General features: G+C 38.3%; 1 long non-coding RNA gene across 1 annotated transcript in view; it reads right to left on the bottom strand.

Annotated features, from left to right (window-relative positions):
- Positions 1 to 5,931: 5,931 nt before the first annotated feature.
- LOC147871249 (uncharacterized) overlaps positions 5,932 to 25,972 on the bottom strand; it is a 66,013-nt gene continuing 45,972 nt past the window's right edge. Inside the window, exon 3 of the long non-coding RNA XR_015532702.1 lies at positions 5,932 to 6,031. This is a non-coding gene — a long non-coding RNA (uncharacterized LOC147871249). The remainder of the gene's footprint in view (positions 6,032 to 25,972) is intronic.

Raw genomic sequence — 25,972 nt, 5'->3', positions numbered from 1 at the left:
CACAGTATCTGCGTGTCTCTACTCGATAAGGACCTGTACCCGACTGACGGATTTTTATGAAACTAGGTCTAAACATAAAACCACTTGATCTCATCCATCCTTTGCACTTTTCAGTTTCCCATTTCAGATATATCGTCGTTTTAAAATACATTAAATGTAAATAAATATTTAATTTAGGTAATCCAATTAATTCAATTTTTCATTTCAATCCTAAATTTCTAATGTCATACCTTATTACAGAAAATGAGAACATCCACGATTATTTTTTAAATTGATTCGAATGTCATTATAATTAATTAGCAGCTACGATACACACAACTCAGGAGCTTGGCACCAAAATCTACAGGTGGCGTTGCAATCGAGCGTGTGTGCGTTCTGAATTGACGGGCGAGCGAGCAGTATATAGACCTAGAAAGAGGAGGGGAAGATGAAATTCCGAGATTGTGTCATAACTGGCTCGTCATTATCGTGTGAGGATTTATTATCGGAGAACGGAATGGGTAGAAATGTGCACGTTGTAAGATACGTAATGGAAACAGCAACATAGGCCATATATGACGTCTGATTTATTGACATACGTGGAAATGTACACCTTATATCAGGTAATACTCCTTCTCGCCCCTCGGTTAAAGTGTAAACGAAAACATTTCAACCCAAGAGAGAATATGTAAGCACTAAATTTAGGAAACTGTAGAACGAGAAACACAGTAATTTACAGGCTTATAACACAGCTAAACAGGTAGATAGCTAGATACGTAGTAAATAGATATAAGGGGAATAATTAAAGTAAAAATTAAGAAGAAATATAACAAGAAAAGAGGAACGATGAAGGAAATAAGAAACAAAAATTAATGATAGATAGGGATTAGCTCTATCTAGTGGGCCCAACTGAGTAGGAACCTGAAGACGGAGATAGAGCCCCATCTCCGAAACGTCGTTTTACGTTTTTTACGTTTTATACTAGACGATGGATAATATCCAAGTAAATTTTTATTCAATTGACTCTTCACCATCGTCAAGAAGTTTTAGATTTGATAAAAAATTAATGAATTAAGCAAGAAAAATTCTAAGAAAACAAAGAATAAAAAATTGAAAGAAAAAGGAGAAAATAAACGGAAAAGGAGAAAAGGAAGGCCATAATAAGAGACGAAATAGAAATAAAACGGAAAACAAAGAAAGAAAATGTATGAAAGGAAATTACGAAGTTGAGTCGCCAGGAACCTGCTGTGCCCTAACGCAGGGCAAGAGCCCGCAAACATTAATTCGGATTAAAAACGGCGGCAATGTGTCACTGGAATCCGACCCGCAGCCCCTGTCTGCGTCTTCGAGGCGCTACATTTCGTTTCGCAAATACGCTCGTATGTATGACGCCAGCGCACCGACGCCATATTGAAAATATCGGTACGTATCGTGCGTGCGTGCACGTGGCTGTAACTTATGAAATACATTATGATATGGTTGCCTCTATCACGTGACTTTATTTTGTGTGTGTGTGGGGGGGGGGGTCGATATATATGGAATCACATAAAACCACGAAAGAATCTTATAAGAAGTGAATATGTTTTAGGTTCAGAAAGATTTTCATTTAACGTCGATACTTCTAGATGAAAAGAATCTTAGGTGTGCAATGAGAATGGCTGAATACCTCCTCGCAGACGTCCAAAGAAATATTACACTAAACATACGCCACGTATTTACGACCCCCGATCAGGGGACAGAATTTCTCGCTAAATGTGAACACTGGACACCCTGTTACTAACGGGTACAGATTTACAATCTTATGTTACTTTATTCTTGTCTTCTCACCCCCTATGTTCCTCTGTCTTATTATCTCTGCCTTTCTTTCTTTATTTATAACTTCCATGCTTCTTAACACCTATTTCACGCGTAAGGAAAGACAAATACCTAAATCGAACAAGATAATCTCTCTGGAATGAAAATCGACTTGGTATTGTATAATACTTCCAATATGGTTTTAGGCCAAAAATAACCTCGCGGATAGACGAAGTACCCTGATCTATCATTCAAATGTTGATGCGTGCGTGAGTGAAAATAGATTTGGTAAGCGAGTTCAAAGTCTTCATCTGAAATTCAGATTTACATTTGTGAAACTAAGAGAATATTTCAAGTTGATGTTTTTTTCCCCCGGTATTTATGAGGTTGGACTGTCGTGGTCGAAACGACCTGAGTTTTAAATACAGACGATGGGATGTCTGGATGAGGATGCGCCAAGATTACTTATCCAACCAGGCGGAAATTGTGGCGTCTGACCAGCTCAGTGAATTTATTTAAAACAAGACACGAATTACGGACTTGCAGATGAAGACGATATGCGAAGTGATCACGGAATTTTTTGATTCGCAAAACACGGGTCAGGGTCTGAGAATCAGAGCATCCCGCAACGGCGCGTATGGGAGAGTCAAATGGACACACGTACGAGGTGCGATCGGAAAGTTTCCAGACTGTGTCAATAGAGGGCGAACCGGATGTAGTACGAGCTTCTGCCGCTAGGGGGTGCGGCCTACATTCATAGTGAATCAGTGTGTGGGACCTGTCAGCTGATTCTAAAGGAAGAACTCCACATGCGACGCATCCTGTCTGAGGACCAGAAGCAAAATCGACTTCTCGTTTGTCAGGAGCTCAAAGATCTTGCAAGAACCGACCCCAACTTCCTTTCTAAGCTCCGTGTGACTTCTTCCTCTTCCCAAAGATGAAAATTCAGCTAAAGGAAAGGAGATTTGAGACGATAGAAGAGATTCAGGCAGAATCGCAGATGGTGCTTGACAGGCTGACAAAGAAAGATTTCCAGGGATGCTTCCAGGCTTGGCAGCGACGTTGGGATCGTTGTGTTCACTCCCAGGGAATCTACTTCGAGGGTGATGGATGAATTTAATACCTGAGATAAGTGTACGGGTTTTTATACGCGCAGTCTTGAAACTTTCCGATCGCACCTCGTACATGCACGTTCTTCCTTGTCAACCTGTGTGTCTCGACCCTCGTCCATTATTGACTTCACGTAGTGCATTGTTTCTGGGCTCACATGAACACTTATCATTTGGACCCACCATGGCGGACCTCCCCCGAAATCACGTACCGCGTACGTGCCATGAAAATATTAAAATGACTGTCTTTGTTTTACATTATTTCTTTAGTTTTTGTTTAAAGGCTATTAAATAATATTTGACTTTTATAGCAAAGAATGTTCAAATGAATCTATTGTGTCCTGAGAAGTGTTTATTGGTCGAGCAGGAACAAATGATTTGCTGTTATCTCTTTTATAACTCGTCTGTTTTGTGGCTTCTTTTAACGACGTTTTTGTCAACTGAAGTTGTTGCTACTGATAAACGGGACATAAACAATTTTATATAATTCTCATCCACAGATTCTTCTGACAAACAGACTTAGCGATGCAACATCCCTGAAGAAGGCTATATTAAAAAATATCACAAATTTAGAACACTACCAAGTCCTTAACCGCAAACGTTAGACTAATTCAGAAACTTTATACAGAGATTATAAAATAATCTCTCTCAACTGTAAATTCCACCCAACACAATTACAAAGTACGTTAATACTCAGGGTAAATACAGTAGTCTGCATCATCGACTGGGATGATTCCCCTTAAATTGCCACTTAGATGAACGTAGCCATAAAGCACGATGCGTATCATGTTTAAGACCCACAAGGCGAACTGAACCTCGCTTTCATCATGATATCGATTACTCTACAAATGGCCGGGAAAATCCCTTAACTGGAAACAGTTACAGGACCAAGGCATGAGTATCCCCCGACCCCACCCCGAGGGATCCCACACCATCTCGCAATTTCAACACGTTTTATACGCCATAATGGAAGATGTGTTTACTTAGTGGAGATGCAGTACCAGCCCCTGGGCCCTTACGATGATACGAGGGAGGGGAGTAAGGGGGAATATATTCCAGAAAGCTTTGAGCGGGGGGGGGGGGGGGGGCTAGAAGCCCAACCCACCAAACCAGAGATGCTGAGGCGCCTTGCCAACTGTAATTGAGTTTTGGAACGCGTTTGCGCAGTCTTTCTCCCCCCAATGTACACTCACTCGTGCAGTAATATGGACTGTCGACGACTGAGTTCAAAAAGGGCATTTGTGCTGCCCGAGGTTTTCCGCAAACGAAAGTCCAGTTTCTCCCTTTGAAGTAAATTAATCTTCTCTCTCGAGTTATGCACATTAGTCTGCAAACAACAACTCATTTGTTTAAGGAGATTCAGAATTATGCATGCAAAATAAGTGCAAGCCTGTGTTGAAAAATGTTTAACTCTTCGACTGTGGTAATTTCGGATCGTGACGAAGAGTGGTTCTCCGTGGTCACGTCTTATAAGATCGCGCAGAGTCACAACTCTGAAGAATATAACCAACATATTCTCCATTCTGAGAACCTCAAACGTCACAATTCTTTACTTGCTATGCGATTGTAAGCTCTAATTTGCCCGAAACGGCTCTGAGGGCTACTGAAAACGATCAACCGATGTGTATAAGTGGATGTTCCCTCCATTGCAGAGTGGCAGAATAACAACTATCCTTACTCCTGTGAATTCAGTGTTGAAGCAAGAACTACCAACCAACCAACGTATCAAGTAACAAATGAAACAATGAAGATGGAGGCAGTATGTTTCTCCGAAGCATTGGTATCTGCCTGCAAGTTCAGAAGGTCCTGTTACCACGTTGTCACTCAAGCAGAATTTTTTTTCAACGTTTCACCAAAAAATAATCCTTAAGTTACAAATTAAACTGCAAACTGAACCACAAATTCCTTATAGAATTAAATTTACCTAAATTTTTAACTTCTATAAATTATAGCTAAAATTTACTGGAAAAATTTAGGTCCACGAAATGTCTGTTAAAATGAGAGAATCGATCAATCGGGGTTCAATAAATCACGCATCTAATACAGAATAACACACAAGAAAAGAATAACAACTGCATAACAACAAAACGTGGACTGACAACTTTACTGTTTACGTTAGACTTAAATCTACATATATTTGCAAAGTAAATGAAGATTAGAACAAATAAGTGAACTCCAATAACACCACATTCACGATTTTCCGGCGTGCAGATGGAAGATTACCTCAAAGAAAATCAGAAAAAAAATACTACGAACATCATAATCACTTTCACTGGCCTGACTTACAGGAACGTAATAATAATTTTGACAGCTGTTTTGTATGGATGCGAAACGCTAGTGTCTTACTCAGAGGGAGATACATAAATTATAACTGCCAGAAAATCAAATACTATGTCCTAGATTTTCAGCGAGGGAGAGGTCCTATGTGAGGCTGCATTGGGTTAGACGAGGTACTTCATACCTTTAAGTTATTACATCTCTTTATTTTAACATCAATATAGAAATATCTTCTCCATGTAAGCATTAATCTATGCCGACGTACATACGAGGTGCGATCGGAAAGTTTCAAGACTGCGCGTATAAAAACCCGTACACTTATCTCAGGTATTAAATTCATCCATCAGGCTGACAAAGAAAGATTTCCAGGGATGCTTCCAGGCTTGGCAGCGGCGCTGGGATCGTTGTGTTCACTCCCAGGGGAACTACTTCGAGGGTGATGGAAGAATTTAATACCTGAGATAAGTGTACGGGTTTTTATAGGCGCAGTCTTGAAACTTTCCGATCGCACCTCGTAATTAGGCCTGCCTAATAATTACAAGACCATCCGAATATTTGGTGCAAAGACAAATGAATAATATTGTTCAAACAGCGGTGCACCATTTGTGCCATAAATTTCACAAGTTCCTCCAAAAGTTAAGTACCTTACACGATGCCTCAGAAATTAGTTCACCATCTGTACTCAATAATGCCGTATTATTCAAAGTGACAAATTATCTCAATCAAAATGCATGATACATGAAAACACAGAGCAAGAATTGTACTTACCCAAGGGTTTATGTCGGTCTTGCACGTCACTCAGGGATACGAAAAGCGAGGATTTGGAGCAAAGACTGTCCTTCGAAATTTCCGTTACGGGTCTTCATATTTCCCTAAAAAAAATCAGAACAAAAAATGTGAAGTTGGGTCATCATGGGGGTCATAGCACAAGATAATCTCGCTAATATTTCACCTTATCTTGAACAACCTGATATACAGAAACGCATTTTTGTAATAATAATGAAATGGCGTATAAATAAAACACTGCAAAATGTTCAGTAACATCTTCTGAACGCATTTTTAGCCTCATAATAAACAGGTAACAGGTGTTTAGAAAGTAAAATACCTGAATTCTGACTCCAGGATAGCAAGTATAATTTCCATAACACGTTATACAACAGTTAAGGTTTACATACGACCTGATAACTACGAACGTACTTGCTGTTTCAATATCTGGTTCATGAAACACTTTAATCCATCAACGCTACACAAAAATCCCGCTGTTCGATCCTGTTCTTTAGGGAACACAAAAATTTGACATCGCTTAAACCTGTTCTTTAAATATATATTTAATTAAATTAATTATTCGGTTTTGTCCGTCTAATCACAATTATATTTAAAATTTACAAATAAGATAATTAAAATATCATTTTATGTTCCACATCGAATAATCGATTTACATTTGGAACATTCGATGTGGAACATAAAATGATATTTTAATTATCTTATTTGTAAATTTTAAATATAATTGTGATTAGACGGACAAAACCGAATAATTAATTTAATATTTGATTCACAATATGACGCAATTATACTATCTTATATATTTAATTGATACGCTGACATTTACACCGCAGTCTTTGAATGACTCTGGTACCAAGACGCGACATACAAGTTAATTAAATTTACGTGTACACTTTTAAAACATATTTTGTGATGCAATAACAGCCCTGCGAAAATTACATAAACTGCAATTCACACATTATTTTCTAACTTCAGTCATACTAAAAATAAGTTACGTTCATAATTATAACAACATACAAATTATGTATACGCGCTGCGCGGGAAACGTGTGGAAATTATTCGTAATTCCGTGTTTCCGGTTACAAAGCCCAGCCGGTAAGTGATTTTTATTACAGTAACACACAAGAAAAGTTCCAAAATATAGGAGTTAGTCCCTGAGACTTAGGAAGCCAGGATTTATGGCTTACCTTTCAGGAATTATTAACAACTCATCAGAGGTGTCTTGTGTATGAAACAAATATTTTGGGCACGGCTTTAATTCATACTATTTTAAGTCACGTTCTGCATTATCCACGATTCGTGATTGTGAATTTTCTACTTCCAAATACAACTGTCTGCTTCACGATTAAGCAATCAATATGTTAATTAATATTAACTGCTTACATTTTTACAAGATACCGTATAATATATTATTGCAGGCAAATACGTCAAGTTTCAAGAGTGTCTTGTCTAGGAACGAGTTATTATAAAGAGTAGTACGGTATCAACATAATCATTACACAATTTGAATACATTTTGTGAACTAGACTAACCATTAATAAGTACAATGTATCAAGTCAGTTCGTGTCTAGTGCGTTTGTGTTTTAATTTCTCATCTGTTGCTTGAACCCAAATATGACATGTGGTGCATTTAGCGAGTGGCAAGGATATATGGCCCACGATACAAATACTTATCAATCAACTGGCTTACCGCCTTCTCAAGTTACTTGTTCTTCCACTGCATGTTATTATCATTAGGTACGAGGAACTGCTTTATTGAGCCATCATTTCTACTCGTCTGACCAACGAAGCACACCTCAATAACAACAGCGTATGACCCGTCAATGCTGACGGGAATTAAAAAAAAACTGTTTGTGTTAAACAGCAATATAATTTATTGCAGAATTTTCTTTGTTAATCGTATTTCAAGTACACTCATAAAATTTCTTAAAATGCAAACTAACATATACACGGCGACTGAAGCCAGATGCATCAATACGAATCGAACGTCTGACTCCTGAATTTTTCTAAAGGCAAACGTCGCAAGACCCCGACATACGCATTTCTTGCTACCAAAGTCGCCACCGTCAGACACCGGTTCCTTTTTTATTCCCATCCTACAAATAGCGTGCTCTTACATTCTGGTTTGATGACTATTAAATGAGATGTACACAGATAATAACAGAGCCGGAAGACCTCAGTCAATAAAGTTGTTGCCTCGGAATAAAAGGGCCAGGATTTCATTCCTGGAATAAGTTTTAATCTTTTGGTATTTAGGAGACAACGGGAGATGCACAAGTATATTTTATGAATGGTAAGAAAACATTTCACAATTTTAATCTGCTCTTAATTTCATTTCCAATTTTTCATTCCACATTTTTAACTGTTCATTAATGTTTAGGCTTATTAAGAAATGAAAATAATTACGAACCCCTTCGTGTAGGGAGTCTTGTTCGGTCGAGTGTCCACACCCGTGGCCACCCTTGCTACCTGGCTTCAGTTTCGCTTTGTATCGATTTTGCTCTCGAGTTACGGGCAGCTGTTGGAGTTGAGCTGCTTCGAGATCATTACAGTCTAACAGTGACGACCGTAAGGCCATGCAGTGATATAAGTAAGAACTACAGTCATTACCTGAACCTACAATATCTCAACGTGACCGCTCCGATCAATGCAGATTGTGGCATTAATTTGACTGGAGGTTGAGCCATGATGCTGAGTCACAGTCTGTATCATTGTGCGAGATTTATGCCATGTTTACGTTGCTATTACTCGCGAAATCGTGAGCAATTTTTAAGTTTAAATTGACTGATATGTTTCGAATTGTACTTTGTGTATTTTGCTCGTAATTGAAAGAGACGTTACTTTATTCTCAGGGTTAGAGAAAAATAATTCCCCTTATTAGTGCCTATATTATATTGTTAACATTGTCACGAAATATGTTTTGTTCTTTAATTAACTAGGCGAAAGCACATCTCATCTATTCTACTCTTACAAAATAAAATAACGTAACAAGGAGTGATGTCTTTTCAATTAAATCACGACTGGGATTACCATAGTTCTGTTATTTCTACACAGACGAGAAGAATGTGGCTTTCATATCGGTGCGATTTTCAAGGGATTGTATGTAGAATGCATTAGACCTTCCATAGCCTTAGATCACAATAGATTCTTGATGCAATTTCAAAGTACACATGCAGATTACTAAGGATTACTGTAATGATTTATATTTTAAATAGTTCGATCTTTGGCCAACAAATCTACTGAAGATTTCTGTCTTCTGGGCTGTTGCGCTGTGTAGTCTGGTCGATGTTTACCAACGTTTCAGAGATCATACTGCCTCCATCATCAGAGTATGAAGATTTCTGTCTTCTGGGTTGTTGCGCTGTGTAGTCTGGTCGATGTTTACCAACGTTTCAGAGGTCATACTGCCTCCGTCATCAGAGTATGAAGATTTCTGTCTTCTGGGCTGTTGCGCTGTGTAGTCTGGTCGATGTTTACCAACGTTTCAGAGGTCATACTGCCTCCATCATCAGGGCGATAAGTATGAAGATTTCTGTCTTCTGGGTTGTTGCGCTGTGTAGTCTGGTCGATGTTAACCAACGTTTCAGAGGTCATACTGCCTCCGTCATCAGGGCGATGAGTATGAATATTTCTGTCTTCTGGGTTGTTGCGCTGTGTAGTCTGGTCGATGTTAACCAACGTTTCAGAGGTCATACTGCCTCCGTCATCAGAGTATGAAGATTTCTGTCTTCTCTGCTGTATGCGGGGTGTAGTCTGGTCGATGTTTACCAACGTTTCAGAGGTCATACTGCCTCCGTAATCAGGGCTATGGTGAGTATGAAGATTTCTGTCTTCTGATTCATCGCTCTGATGACGGAGGCAGTATGACCTCCGAAACGTTGATAAACATCGACCAGACTGCACAGCACAACAACCCAGAAGACAGAAATCTTCATACTCACCGCTGTGAAAACCTCAAATCTTACAATTCTACTGAAACTTTACAGAAGTAAAACTCAGCTCAGGATCGAACCCAGTGGCGGCCTCTTATAAACACGATAATAAGCCTTTGGGAAATATAATACTCGTGTAGCTCAGCGACTGTCAGCTTCTTAAGAAGGATTGATCCCCATGGAGTTAGTTGGACTTGACGTAGCGCGGTGCACTCTTAACCTATCCCACAAGTTAGCGTTTGCTGTAGTAAAAATGTAGGCTAACGTTAACCCAACACAGGAACGAAAAGCTTGCTTTTGTCATGCATGCACCTTGCTAACTTCAAGTACCACGCTGCTTGTGTTGGTGGTAGAAGTACACGTCAGGCAGGGGAACTTGCTCATTAATAACGGCACATCTGCTAGCAGACCAAATGAAGACACAAGCATAAGACTAATGTTCAGGAAACTTTAAATGGACAGACGAACTCCGGACGATACACGTCAGAAGTTCCCCACAAATAAAGCAAGATCGATGTATCTAAGGACGGCTAATGGTAGAAGCGTCGGGAAATTTGACGCACGTCTCCCTTGCAATAATTAATTCATAAACTGGTTTAAAGTAGACCTAATTATACTGACGACTGGGTCGTATTAAGTGTGCGGTACAGGGGTTAAAACCCCGTTGCCCAAAATATCTAGGACAATATAAACAACAGCTGCTATTTCCGACAAAATTTAGTTAAAAATAAACCCGCTTACATCAGGATTATAACTAAAGATGATTAACGAAGGAAGCACCTCTAAAACGTCGGCAAACTGCCACGGAACAAGACGGCGCGATATTCTCGTATAGTTCATCATCATAACAGAGACGTTTCGAACTCGCAAATTCACCGTAACACGTAAAGATGTACGCGGTTAACAGAAATCTTCTTGTTACTTCACAAATCACAACGGCTGAAAGTAATGCATTCAACAAACTTCATAAAATCTGCTGTTTACACCCCCGCGTGAGACAATCGATCACAACAGAAAACATCGATACGTATACAACACTTTGTAAATATACGAGTTCGCCCAGCGTGCGTTCTATCACGCGTATCCACAACTCCGTCTCTCACTATCATTACTTACTCACAGAACACGCCAAAGAGCAATTTTCAGAGTCATCAGACAGAAAGTACGTACATGGATACAAGTTCTAAATCGCAGCGTGCTTCGTCCTCGGTATGCCTGAAACCCCCATTTCACATCAAGCGCACACAACATCTTATTCTGTCTATTTCACTACTTTTTATCACTTCCTACAACATTCAACCGATTTAAATTGTACGTGTACTTTTGAATTCAGTAGTTAAAGAGCTTATTAACACACGTATTTTAAAAATATTGTGATCAAGTTCAAATTTCGTAATAAAGTTTCTACCTGAGACTAAGGTACTTAAATGAATACTCTTACAAGAAAAGAAATATCAGAATATTATATCAAATCTAAAACTTCTTGACGATGGTGAAGAGTCAATTGAATAAAAATTTTCTTGGATATTATCCATCGTCTAGTAAATATAAAAAGTAAAACGACGTTTCGGAGATGGGACTCTATCTCCGTCTTCAGGTTCCTACACAGTTGGGCCCACTAGATAGAGCTAATCCCTATCAGAATATTAACTGAAAATAACAGAGAATTTAAAAGCGAAGTACGAAATCCAAACTGGGCTCCAAAATGTAAGAGAACTTGGGACGTCTACTGATCCATACAAATCTAACTAACTAACTAGATGGCTTACCGAACCCGAAGGTTCATCACCGAATTAACCAAAGCCCTCCACCGGACCCTGTCCTGGGCCAACAAAATCCAGTTTCCTTCAACTCCTATCTCCCATAGATCCCGCCTGAGATTATCCTCCCATCTACGTCTAGGTCTCCCCAGCGGTCTCTTCCCTTCAGGTTTCCCAACCAGTACCCGGTGCACACCTCTTGTCCCATCCATGCGCGCTACATGTCCCGCCCATCTCACTCTTCTCGACTTAATCACCCTCACAATACTGGGGGAGCAGTACAGATTTTTAAGCTCGTCATTGTGCAGTTTTCTCCACGCCCCATCGTCTTCCTTCTTAGGCCCAAATATCCTCCTCAACACCCGATTCTCAAACACCTGCAATCTGTGTTCCTCCCTCTGAGTGAGAGACCATGTTTCGCACCCATACAAAACAACAGGCAAGATTATTGTTTTGTATACTTTAATTTTCAGGTTCTTAGAAATCAGACGGGAAGACAAGCTCTCTTAATAATTACCCTCAGAGAGTGCGTATTCAGGCAAACATATTTTATTTGCTAATAGTCTCTCAACTTACACAACACCTATCACTAACATTCCATCGAAAAGTAAACCAGACTTCATCTACACAACGCGTTTCCTGCATCACTGGGTTGTCGGTTCTCAGTGACCTTAAAAAAGGAATGTTAGGGGTGGAATGTGTTACAAGTGGGGGATGAGGTGATGTTGATAATTGGGTGGTAAAAAGAATGGTTCTGTGTAGGTGACAAGGGTCGCGGTTGGTGGTGGTGAGATGTATCCAGTGGATAGTAGAAGGGATGAAATATTTTAGCTGGGAATATTCTTTCTCTCCCTCTGAGGGAACAGGGTAGATTAAGATCTTGTAGACATTCGTGACGTACCAAATCTGCGTGATAACCAAACTTTCTTTAGTGAAAGCAATGAAAATAAGAGGTTCTTAAACCACTTTACAACTAAACCAGGATCGCTGGTATAGACTACACTTGGAAGCTTCAAGAAAGAGTAATATTCTTTACTGAAAATAAATTCAGGCGTTTGAGATCAAAGTGTTGAAGAGAACATTTTAATCTAAGAAACCCGATAAAGCAGTTAGATGAAGATATTACTCAGAAGGCAGACGTCTTCGGATTCACCGACGTGAAAACCTCAAATCTTACTAAGACATTACGTGAGATGATAATGTTGCGTCATATTGTGATGATTATAATTGTTTAATTTTAACCGTCTAATCACAATAAAATATTTTATTAAATATTAAAATATTATTACTATAATTAACATTTAATATTTAAAATATATTAAAATGATGCTCTTTCTATCGAAATGTTCGATTTACAATTAGAGCATCATCTTTTTCACGACATGTTTCGGTTTTCAATGAACCATCTTCAGGTGTATAATTGATATAAATTTAAATAATAATAAATAATAATTAATAAGGATAACTTTCCGATATTTAATGGACATCTGACGAAGGATTGCATTTGGAATATTACATTTAAATTTATATCGAATATACACCTGAAGATGGTTCATTGAAAACCGAAACATGTCGTGAAAAAGATGATGCTCTAATTGTAAATTGAACATTTCGATAGAAAGAGCATCATTTTAATATATTTTAAATATTTTAAATATTAAATGTTAATTATAGTAATAATATTTTAATATTTAATAAAATATTTTATTGTGATTAGACGGTTAAAATTAAACAATTAAACAAACAAGACATTACGTATTGAACAAATTCGGAATTTGTATTCACCACACATTTTTTTTGAGCAATTACATGAAGGCAGGGCATTTTGCAAATTTTAGTTGCAAAATTATTAGGAAAGAGACCATATTACAGACCTAAGCATAGATGGGAACATAATAAAAGACCTAAAACCGATATACGTGTTATAGAAACAGGATGTGGCTCGACAGAAAATTATTTCGTTTTTAACAATTTAAAAAAACAAACAAATAAAAGTAAAAATAACTTTAAAGTCGCTGCTGCACACAAGAGCATCTGGACGACTCAGAAGCAAAGGGAACATTTAAGAGCAACACTGATCTATTAGTAGTCACATTTACATGATGTGTAGACCACTTCCTCTCTTCGACAAGAATAATTGACGTCTCCATTATTAATCCAAGCCTTCCACAGTCCTTACGATCAATTACACTGATGGATATAGCACTTTTTGTTATAAACTGACCTCGTAACTGTTACAGACCTAATAATATTTTATGATTTATCAGTTTCCGATCAAATCATAAATCTTAAGAAACTGACTGACGATAACATTGTTGATTTGGTGCAGCGTAGTGAAATGTCTTCAACAATTGCAACTATATCATGACGACTGATGTTGCAAAACAAAACACTCCTTTGTTATCAGATGTTAAAAGAACAACTGACAGTCAGATGTTTAAGGTATGAAACTAATAAAAAATATACAACAATAAATGTACCTTCTGGTTTGATATCAATACAACATAGCCTATTCCACACGCATTTCTTCGTGACAGATCTAAGAAATATTAAAGAACTGGGATCAATAAGTGGATTGACAAATTTTGGTACTGAAATAAATATGAGAATTACAAGTCCTGAAGAAACCCATGGCACTTAGATGCTTCCATTTTGTAGGCAGGCTAATATAAGTGTGAGTTAAATTAGCTATAGGCCTAAGATATTAATTATATATTTCTGTGTATTCAAGAGTTGCAACCACCAGAAAATTAGGCCTACGTATTGCACACTTGCAATGTCAATATTTCTTCGATTCGTATAAACATAGTCCAACAATTTGTTGAGAACAACTTCTGTTCCAACAGAATATAGACAGACTTTGTATAACTTAAGATTAATTCATAAGATAGTGTAATTGCGTCATATTGTGAATATTATAACAATTATTTATTTTAATCCGTCTGATCACAATATTTAAAATTTCTTATAATTAAGATAATAAAATATCATTGATGTTCCATACCGATTGATCTATTTACATTTCGGAACATTTACACAACATGTTTCGGTTTTTATAAAACCATCATCAGGTGTAAAATATATATCTAAGAACTTAAAACTCAATTATGATTTCTGTAGTTTTTTGGTGATGTTTCATTACGTTTGTTTTTCCATTTTTGGGCGATAGTGTTGTTTTTCTTAAATGTCATTAGATGTACATATCGGCCAAAAATGTAGGAGTGAGTGTCCCGATATGTCCAGAAGTACTAGTGTCTTCGAATAGGTGTGGGTCAATATTGTGATCAGATGGATTAAAATAAATAACTTAAGCTTAAGACAAATAACACTATCATTCACCGAAAACGTTCTAGATAAATTCTGCAAACACTTTTGTTCAGAAAAAAGGAAAGATTCACATGGATCCCAAGGTCAGTAAGAATGAGATCTCACCAGTTATTTTACTCTGACACATGAATTTCATTCATGACATTCTATGCCATTAACATGTGCTAAGGCAAAATCGATATACCATTAACGATCGATATGCAATCGACATGTCAAATCAAAACGATAGGAGGTCCTCAGACATCCATAATGCAGAATCATTACCATCCTTGACTTGCAGTTAAATCTTTTATAGCAGCTGTAGGTTGGATCGTTAACAAAAACATCTGATATCACTAGATCCATGTGGCAATGTCTGAAATAAGCAGGACAAATGACCTCCTGAACTCCAGAGTCCAAAAAATTTGTGGTTCAGGGCGTTAATTCTGGCCACATCGTAACATCCACGGGTTTCAGCGTCTAAGGACAACGTACGTCGCCTGTGTCTCGTACTCCGTTTGATTCAACCCTCTCAAGGGTCTCGCAAGCAACCCGGTTGGTTCACGGGTGGGGTCTCAACATGTAGGCTATTTAAATGAGTAATATTGTGGTGAGTCCCAGGTTGTCTGTCTACCAGTGACGGGACAGCGTAAGATGTAGGCTCCAGGTAACAGACTCAATTTGCCCCCTGTAGAGCTCCAAACATGCAGGCGGCATTCAACTTGATTGCTCAATCACTCACACCATTACTACCACAGCAACAAACACTAATTATTTTATATGACCTGTCATAATAGTGTTCATTTTAACACAGCTCTTTTCCTATTATGCTGGTATAGATTCCAAGAGGTCACATTAATAGGATGCCCTGAAAATAATATTGTAGACTGCAAAACAGAAAGATGTGAGCAGTTAACTGAATAGGGCTTTGATATTGGCAAGGCTTTGCGTATTTGGGGCCCACCCATCCTCTTGACCAATGAGTACCAGGGGGTCCTTTCCCCCGGGGTAAAGCGTGGCCGGGGCGTGAAGCTAACTACTCATCCCCGTCTAGTGCCAAGGTTGAGAATGAGCAGGAGATAAAAATATCTCTCCTCCTGAGCGCCTACATGGCACGTAATGGGATCGCTTTACTTCATTTTAACTTTACGTATTGAACCCATTCAACTGTATAGTTACAAATCTAGTAACATTTTGTAGCACGTACAGAAATACTTTAAAAAAAGCCGGAATGACAATTGGTTATTTAACAATTCTGTATGAACTGAAAGGATTATTTGGAGTTGCGTGATACGAGTGATGAGAAAATGTCGGTGATTTCCCTCCCTTTCAAACAATCCCACATCCTTACTAATGCAGAGTTCAAGCTACGGATCGTGACGCTGACTCGAGGTTCCTAATAAAGCGAAAAAAAAAGCCTCAGGACGTCACACCACATAATATTGGCACGCCGACTACTAGTGTCCCGACGCCGACATATAATTCCGAATACAGCAAAATATACCACAGGACACTGAGAAATCGAGCGTAGCGACGCCTAGGGTCCCGACTGCTACACAACAATCAGAATAAAGCTTTGGTTTAAGAATAATTCTTCCTGTGATATTCAATGTTTCTTTTCGGATGGTGAGGACCATTATAACTATAAGGGCATTGAAGACTGATGACAAACGTAAAGATTTGTCGAGTTCGCCCTTAGTAACGCTGCGGGCAATCTGCTAGTAACTTATAAAACAAAATTCACAGTCGCTTCCATCATAATGTTAGTAAAAGTGTGGGATGAACCACAGGAGAAAGATACAGCGAGGATCTGCCGGCTGAGACACTCGGTTCTTTATCAATTCGTGAGCATGTGGTGTTGGTTTTCCTTGCGATGTTTGCATTTGACAGTTCTAACTCTTTCACGTTCTTGAGATGGTCGATACTGTCTGCGTTCTGATGAAGACGTGTGATGGGGCTCTAGCAGTCGTGACCCCCGCGGATACCGCCCGCTGGTACAGACCGAAACTCCTTCACTGCTTACACTCTCCCAGCGGATCCTTCTTAATTTGCAAGCTCTGGTGTCGTGTTTCTATGGCAGCACACAGCTCTCAGTAAAGTCAAGTAAAGTATGTGTCCCGCTACACGCCATGAAGGCACTTGGGGGGAGAAGCATGACCCACCCGCCAATAACCCCGGGTGCACACTGGCTTGGGGGATGGGTTGGGATCAAACTTCGTAATTATACACTATGATCTAAGGTAAAGCTTCGACTTCTGTTGCAAAGTGGGAATTGAGTATTATACAATATTTGAAATAACAACACATGTAAATATAATTGCTGTCCTCAAGAGTCTGCTTCTATCCTTTTATGAGAATAGCCAGACATATGTTTCCAACATGTCTGTAGGCATGTCGTGCCTAAAACGTTTTGAGTCAATCAACAGGTCTTCACAAAAGACGTATGTATTATATATTACTAAGTGGACATTCCCACGTTTGTAAAAAAAAAATTCGTCCAGCTGTTCTCGACTTGACGAATTTGTGGTTTTCGCAGCGGTGACAATGATGTTAGTGTTATTTTGAGTTCGGTCCCCATCTTAAGCCCTGAAGATGGAGACAGTACGCTTCACCGAAACGTTGGCATATACCGACCAGTCCACACGGTGCCAGAATCCAAAAGGACATCGTTAATATTTTTAAGGTTAAATTCGGGCAGAGCGACAGACGGAAACATATTACTTGAAGCATATTTTTTTTACTTAAAGTTGCGAACGAGATTGAAAACTGGGAATTATGTGACTGAGAAAAAGTAAGGTATCTACCAAACCGAATTTATACACGCAGCTTATAGTACAAGAATATATGTCAAATACCACAAACGTTTCCTGTAAAAAGAAGTCACTACAGCCTGCAGTGTTATCCAAAATAAGCCACAAATTGTTCTCGCACGAAGAATAAACATGTTTAATACAAAGCAGAAGGAAGATTCAACTCACAAATCTGCGATAGTTTTACTGGAAATAAAATAGAAATACTTGAGAAGACAGTTACTGATTGCTTCCATATAACTTGCTAGTTGCTTTATATGGATAAAAAGAATCTATAAATTCAGCTGCTGTTCAAATAATTCTTGTTGGATTGGTTGTCAAATAAACAGCTTAGTGCGACTATAACACTTCTTGTTCTGTTGTTACCCAATGAATAATTCCCAGCAGGTTCTGATACTGCCTTGTACCGTGTTACAAGGTCGTTCGTATTTCTTTTAGAGTCTTCAATAAAATATTCTTACTTCAATCATCAGATCACAATGGGACAACCCGTCAACCTTTTGTTGCTTATATGTCGTCCTGACCAGCGGGGAGTCGGCAAACGACACGAAAAAGTGAAAAACCGATAAATGATAATGTGCGACTCATGAAACTGGAACTGCATATTAATTACACTGCTCTCTTAAGAAATCATCCACCTACCGGTATTTGGCTAATTTAATCAACCAACACTTTCAGCACCGAATTCCGTCACTGCACACACAGATTAACAAGTTAGCGAAACGTCGCAAGAGTGTGAACTTCCCTAACTTCTGCAAATGGCGTCAACTACGTCAGAGGTGTGCTCGGAATCTGACGCTTGGGTGATCACATGACTGGCTTTCCCCCCCACGTGATTACGTGCGGCTGGTTGGGGATTCACAAAGACACCGTACTGACTGCTTGGGGACTCCCCACTAGTCACCCCCCCGCGAGCAGAAAAGTACGTAGGTCTTCAATTAAAATGCTGTTCCAACAGAACAGAAATTGGAATGCGGTGAAATTTTTTTAGCAGAGTTCCCAAATATCAGATTCCATAAGAATGTGAGACGTTCTAGCAACAAGACACGACGCCGACAAAACGACGCCATCGTTGCAACGAGTCGATGCCACATTCCAAGCAGAGACAGAAAGAAAGACAGTGTGCCAGAGTAAACATTTTAAATAATGTTAAAATGAAATTTCCTGCAGCACTGACCTAAATGTCTGGATATAAGACAGCGGAAATATTCAATTAAATTCATTTATTTAAGTGTTTGACAACAGCCAAATAAGGCCAATAACAGCCAAGCACTAAACCAGAGTACAGGATAAAATATAATAAATAATTAAATTCATTTCAATAATAATAAAAGTAAAACATTACAAATACAAAAACAAACAAATGAAATTAAATATATAAATGTACCATATTAATAATAATTCAATTCATTTATTGAATAATATTTCACAAGTAAATGGGCTAAATACGATACCAAAGTAATATAATTAAATTCAATAATTCTAATAATATTAATAATAAAATCAAAGTGGATGAGACACGGTGATAACGAAAGCCAAGCACCAGGTTGCTATGGATCGTTTTAAAACCGAGACACCTGGAATCACTGATTTCTGAAACGAACTTACTACCTACACTCAGTTAAATTAAGAGTATACTTTACATAAATCGCAGTTCATCCCCAAATTAGGGGCCGAAGTTTTTTTTAAAGATTCCCAACCAGACAACCATCTGTTCCCCGTTTGCTAACACGGCTTTATCCACATAATAACATGACAATGCTAGGAACTAAATCCCGGATAATTTTTTTACATATCTGTAACGCCCTTAAGAAGCAACTTGACAACCGAAATTTAAGAGATATAGATCATGTCTGGCTCAAGGGTTGTTCTGTGTAAAGAGGGTGTGTGTTATTGAGGGTGGATTCTGGCACTAAACTTTACACTTATCTTGTTATATACTTGGCTTCAGTGTCTGGCCTACCTGAACAGGTATTGGACCAACACTATAAATCATCATGATAGGATAAGGGGAGGGGATATATGTGGGTTTTTATTAGTTCGTTATAACAACACTTCTTTCCCATCTATTCTTTAGCTGTTATATTTTATACCCTCTTCCCGATTATGTTTACGCAGATAAAGATTAAACACTCCTATAAAACAATTTTTGTTTTTATCAAGTCTGTAAAGGTGCGCATTTCTACTTAAGAGGTGTAATATGGCATACGTTCTGTAGATTCAGTAATTTGTGCCAGCAAATGTAAAACTGTCCCTGGTACTTATTATGCACCGTGCTATGAAGACGTGTGATGCAGAGGAGATACAGCTCCAGCCAGTTTCTTATGGAGGGGAGTAGTTGGGCTCAAGCCCCGGCCGATTTACTCACGACCCCCTGTACCCAACGGATAGGAGGCTGGGTGGGCCCTATAGACGGTCTGGACAGGAGGATTAAGACAAAAATCTTTTGCCTCTGCCGGGAATACCTGTGGAAGTCTGCGGCCTCTAGCCACGTAGCCTACGGTCCACAAAGCGTGCAGTGCACTGCACGTTTTACTGTCTTAGTTTGCTTTATTAAGGTACTAAGAATTATAATAAATTTTCGAAAATTATTTATAAATTCTACAACAGAATTTCCATTTAACGACGAATTATTTCACTGATTCGTTTCTTTAACAATATTTCAATTTCGTATTCTGAATGATGCATTTCAAGTGGTGTGGGAGTGATTGTCGGGTCATTCGCTTAGAGATTCTAAGTGTTACATGTGAAGTGGCTGTAGATAATGTTATGTGGATGTAATGATACACATCAATGAGTTAGGCTATTTTAACAATATTCAATGTAAGCGGGCAGGGTATAACAGCAAATGTTCGCAGTGCTAGTAACTTAGAACTGAGGATGACAGAAGCCATGGTCTAAACCAGTCAGGACGTAAAATGTATCATGTCTTTGCTCATTACACTGTCGAAAGATTATCTTTTCCAAGTACGAACTATTTAAATACTATTTCGAATGCTTTTAAAATGAACAATCTTACCAAAATTATTAAAAATTTCGTGTCTTTGAATATGCCTAAGCCATTTGTGTGGGAGTTTCAATCCTGCATGTAAGAAATCAATTTTATTAATTTTGACAAATTAAGGACTGTTAAAGTCTGTATAAGTATAAATAACTTAAATCCCGAATAATTTATACGTTTATGCAAAACAAAAATTAATACAGTTCTGTATTTATTTTTTATTTATATTTAATTTCTTAAAATTTAACTTTTGAAAGAAGAACCATTCAAATCTTTATTTCCTTCCAGTGATGACTTAATTATCCATCTCGACTACCGTTGATCAGGTGCGTGTAGCAATGCCGACTAACAGACATATGAAACGAGAAAGATTATGCGATCAACGCTGTACTTTACGTGACTCTAGGCTTAATTACTTTACAGTACATCCGATCGAAGTTTGAACTGAATGTGTCAATGTAAAACAAATGCAAAGGAAGGGCTTCGGGTCAGAAGCTGGAGTTTCAGGTATTGATAAATTCAAGCTAATATTTACAAATATCAGAACGATATAAAGAAGGACGAAACAATTAGTGGAAATATCTCACGTGTCCATTTATACCGTTAAGGTCGCTACTTGAAGACAATTTAAAAACCGATAATTTCATACACAGACAAGCAGAGAAACATTCCAGACACAGGTTCCCACTACCGTGCTGTGTTTCTACCATCAACTCAAGCACGTCTGAAATCAAATGTAAGTAGCATGTTGACTGGTTAGGAAGATTATTATTTAATTAACCCAATGGTCTATTAAATAGACTACTTTGAATTGCATATGCTACTATGGTCATGATACACTGATTTTGTTTTCCTTGGCAATCACACTGCTTCCAAACCAAAACCACGAATTAATACATGCACCGATTCACAAAAAAACCATGAACAAATCAGGGGTATACAATAACAGGAAGTGACCAGGTCTTCTCAGATTAGGGTGTAGTTCGGAATTCTAAGAACACGGTAATAAAAGTTCGAGCTTTATGAAAGCAAATAACTTACTGAGTCACTGCGTAACGTTATCAAAAGAGACTGTACAATGGAGTTAGTTACGCAGAAAAATCTTTAATAATTAGGAAATTACATTAACCCTTTTGAACCCAGTACCACATGCTTTAATAATCGGTAACTTTTCATTTTATATTTAGGTCTTGTGTGGTTCTCACTGTAAACAACGTTTGTTTCTTAAACGGCATTAACCAACTGATCTTTGTAATTATGAAGTATCGGGTTTCGCTCTGTTGTCACACGTGTGTGCTTCTCATACTGGGTCTACATCGGATAGATGCAGTACTAAGGAGACCATGCTAAGCCAACTTTCCTACCTCCCAGCCCCAGTTTCTGCAAGAATCCAATGCAAATAACACGGAGACACTAATTCATGGAAAGTTAAACCTTTCGGAATAACAAAATCTTCCATGAAAGTACCAACAGCCCTTAATACATGCTGAGAATATTTCGTAGGATTTGAGGTTTTCACAGCGGTGAGAATGAAGAATTCCGTCTTCTGGGTTGTTGCGCTGTGTAGTCTGGTCGATGTTAACCAACGTTTCAGAGGTCATACTGCCTCCGTCATCAGGGCGATGAAGAATTCTGTCTTCTGGGTTGTTGCGGTGTGTAGTCTGGTCGATGTTAACCAACGTTTCAGAGGTCATACTGCCTCCATCATCAGGGCGATGAAGATTTTTGTCTTCTGGGTTGTTGCGCTGTGTAGTCTGGTCGATGTTAACCAACGTTTCAGAGGTCATACTGCCTCCGTCATCAGGGCGATGAAGAATTCTGTCTTCTGGGTTGTTGCGGTGTGTAGTCTGGTCGATGTTAACCAACGTTTCAGAGGTCATACTGCCTCCATCATCAGGGCGATGAAGATTTTTGTCTTCTGGGTTGTTGCGCTGTGTAGTCTGGTCGATGTTAACCAACGTTTCAGAGGTCATACTGCCTCCGTCATCAGGGCGATAAGTATGAAGATTTCCGTCTTCTGGGTTGTTGCGCTGTGTAGTCTGGTCGATATTAACCAACGTTTCAGAGGTCATACTGCCTCCGTCATCAGGGCGACGAATATTCATCTTCATGAGAATATTTTGATTACTCTGTGCACCCCTGTCCAGGCTAACAGATACAGCCCGCCACATCATATAACTTAGCTCTGGTTATTCAATACACAAACAAAAAAGAGTTAACCTTGGAATCTGCTATATAATTAGAAAACGCAACTGTAATTTATTTTATACTTTATACTACTCGGAGTTTGGTTGTTGGACGTCGTACTGATAAAATGGCGGCGTGTAACGTATAATTCCGACTCCGATCATTGGTCGGTAAGAGTGTGTGTTTACACATCATTATGCGCGCGCTGTAACAGCGAAATCATGCACCTCACCACGCTAGGGTCATTCCATCTGCAATCGGCTTTTGTTTTCTCTAGCTCAAAGGCATTTGGAACAGTTAGCAGTTAGTGGGCAAAGGGAGAGAGAATGCCTGGATGCAATTTCAGTCACTTTACTAGAGACTTTACACTTCATTAAATTTGAGGATAATCACTAGCAAAGATACTTTTATCTGACTCACATAATGGATTCTGTTTTGTAAATGACAGAAATACTCACAGATCTAAGACAGAAGTGTATTAGCTCGAAGCTTCAGTTGGCTATCATGACGTAAGATATCTTCCCGCCATTTTAAGTTAGAAACAGACTCTGAGAACGCTAGGCAACAAAATGCTGAGAAGTTCTAATTTCAGGACTGACTTGAATATATTATCTATAACAGGGAATTATTAATGGGAGAGAAAAGCAACGATTACATAATTTTGGTTAAAAGTCCTGAAGGAAAGAGACCATTCAGGATGCCTAGGCGCAGATGGGAGGGTCAGTTTGGAAGGTATGAATTGGATTCATCACGCTTAGGATAGGGACCAATGTTGAGTTCCATAAAAAGGTGGGGAATTCCTTAACCAGCTGGGAAACTATAAGCTTCTAAAAATAACTCTGCTCCATAGAGTCAGTTATCAGGGGAGGATTAATTATGAAGTTGGAGTAGCCTCCAACAGCACGATGTTCGTAATAAATTACACAGATATACGCCCATTGGTTCAACAGCTAATAGAGGTCACACACACACACACGGATATGGCGATAACACAGTTCAATATTTCCTTATGAAATAAGGGGAATGTCAGTGTAACGCAAAATGTACGTTTCATACCTAACGTACATCAGCGTTTTCGATACTGCATTGTATATCATGAATACATTATCATGTATTTTTATATTTATTTAGTGTTCTGTCTGACGACAGGTCCATATAAACAGGATCCTTCCATCCTCTTCTCGGACTGGGACCTGTTCATATACGTTCTTGGCAGATGATCCAGAAGTGGTTTGCCATTGCCTTCTTCTGTGTGTGAATGGAGTAATTGTTGGGATGCCACGGAGAAACCGGGGAAGCCCCCGGAGCAAAACTCCGTGTTGCCTAGATCACGGCCTTGCCCAACACAAGTTATAAATTCGAGCATGTAGAACAAATCAAATTCGATGCGACTGTTTCTTGAGTTCATATAAGGAGTTCAAAACAATATCAACTTGTTAAACTCTCACATCCAATTTTATTTATCGTAGAAAACTAAACTTACTTAGAACAGCTGTAAACAAGCCAAGAAACAAAAATTTAATTTACATTCAAGGTAGTTTGAATTATGCTTCTTGTCCTGAATTTTCCACTGTTACACGCCTAATAGGAACCTTGAAAGTAAATATAAAACGCTCTATTAGATAACAGTCTGTATTTTTGACAGCGGAGAACGTTTTGTCGTTAAGGTTAGAAAATATTCTCAGAAAGTCTCCTCATATTCATTTAGAAGACTGGAACTGAGAACGTCCTCAGGCAATAAATACATGAACGAACATAATAGGAAGTAATAGAGAAAAATTACTCTAATAACGTAGGTCGTTAAGTTGGCTGGCCTTCAGTACAAATGATTACAATCTTGGCAGTAATTACGGGTTAAATTATATAAAGTTTATTTACTGATTGTTATATTAGTCTTAGCACAATTGAGATTATTTTCGAGTAGCTTTTCCTTCTAAATTAAATCCTTCTTGGCATCTCCTTATTTACAAATTCTTTAATATGCATTAATCCTTTTAACCGTGATGTTCAGTCCGTACCGCAAAGAAAACACTCGGCCTCAATTACAAAGACCAATCGGTAAATGATGTTACAGAAATAATCGCTATTTATTACGAGAATCAAGAGAAACTCGTTAATACATTCTAAGAGTAAAATGTAGTCTTATTCAATGTTAAAGCAGATACTATATACAGTTACCATGGACCTATAAAGTGGTATCACATATGCATATAATTAAATTATGTGTATTAAAATTCCTTAAAATCTTACCTACAACTACACGCTTGCCTTCATCTGGTATCCAACAAGTGAACCATTTCTACTTTCATTCCGTGACGTTTCGCAGACACAAAATTAGTTGCAGTCACCTGTAAGGGCAGACGTCCTGCAGCCGTCAAAATATCTCAATGGGCGTCTTATACAACTATATAACTTGCTTCTATCTCCTGCGTTTTACATTAAAGCCAAGATCTCTAAGTACCAATTAAATGTTATATTAGCCCGAAGTGCATAAACTTAACCCATAATGGGATTATAATGTGTCCGTCTGTCCAACAGTATATATATATCAAATGATAAAATAAAAAATAAATTTCGACTAAATTCTACATAGAGATCTAAAATTTGGGTAATAACTTTAATTTAAACACGTGTCTATTCTAGGTCCTACATAATCCCTATTTTATACGAAGCTTAAATATATTTTTATAACGTACTTAAAAATTATAACGAAGAAAAAGTTAACCATAACACAAAATATGTATCTCAATTGGATTTAAAACTCTGGTAGGTAAACTTCTACCTGACTGCACAGCGCGATAACCCAGATGACAGCCATATTTGTGCTTATCAATCAATTGTACATAACAGACAACATGAAAAAATAATTTCTGTCCGTGGCTTAGAACATATTTGAACAAGTTCATACCTTTTCAGCAAGACGTTTAACTACTTTTGATACATCGTGAGTTTCAAACCCATTCTTTAATACACAAGTGTTTACCCCCGAAATTAACAACTATTATCTGTCAGTACGCTGGCCTTGTAATCCTGG

The sequence above is a fragment of the Zootermopsis nevadensis genome, unplaced genomic scaffold (assembly GCF_977971745.1).
Source record: "Zootermopsis nevadensis isolate Lab colony 2312 unplaced genomic scaffold, Znev_1.0 Znev_ptg000061l, whole genome shotgun sequence".
NCBI lineage: Eukaryota > Metazoa > Arthropoda > Insecta > Blattodea > Termopsidae > Zootermopsis > Zootermopsis nevadensis.
The sequence above is the reverse complement of the archived record's forward strand: the minus strand, read 5'-3'. Positions and strand labels throughout refer to the sequence as shown.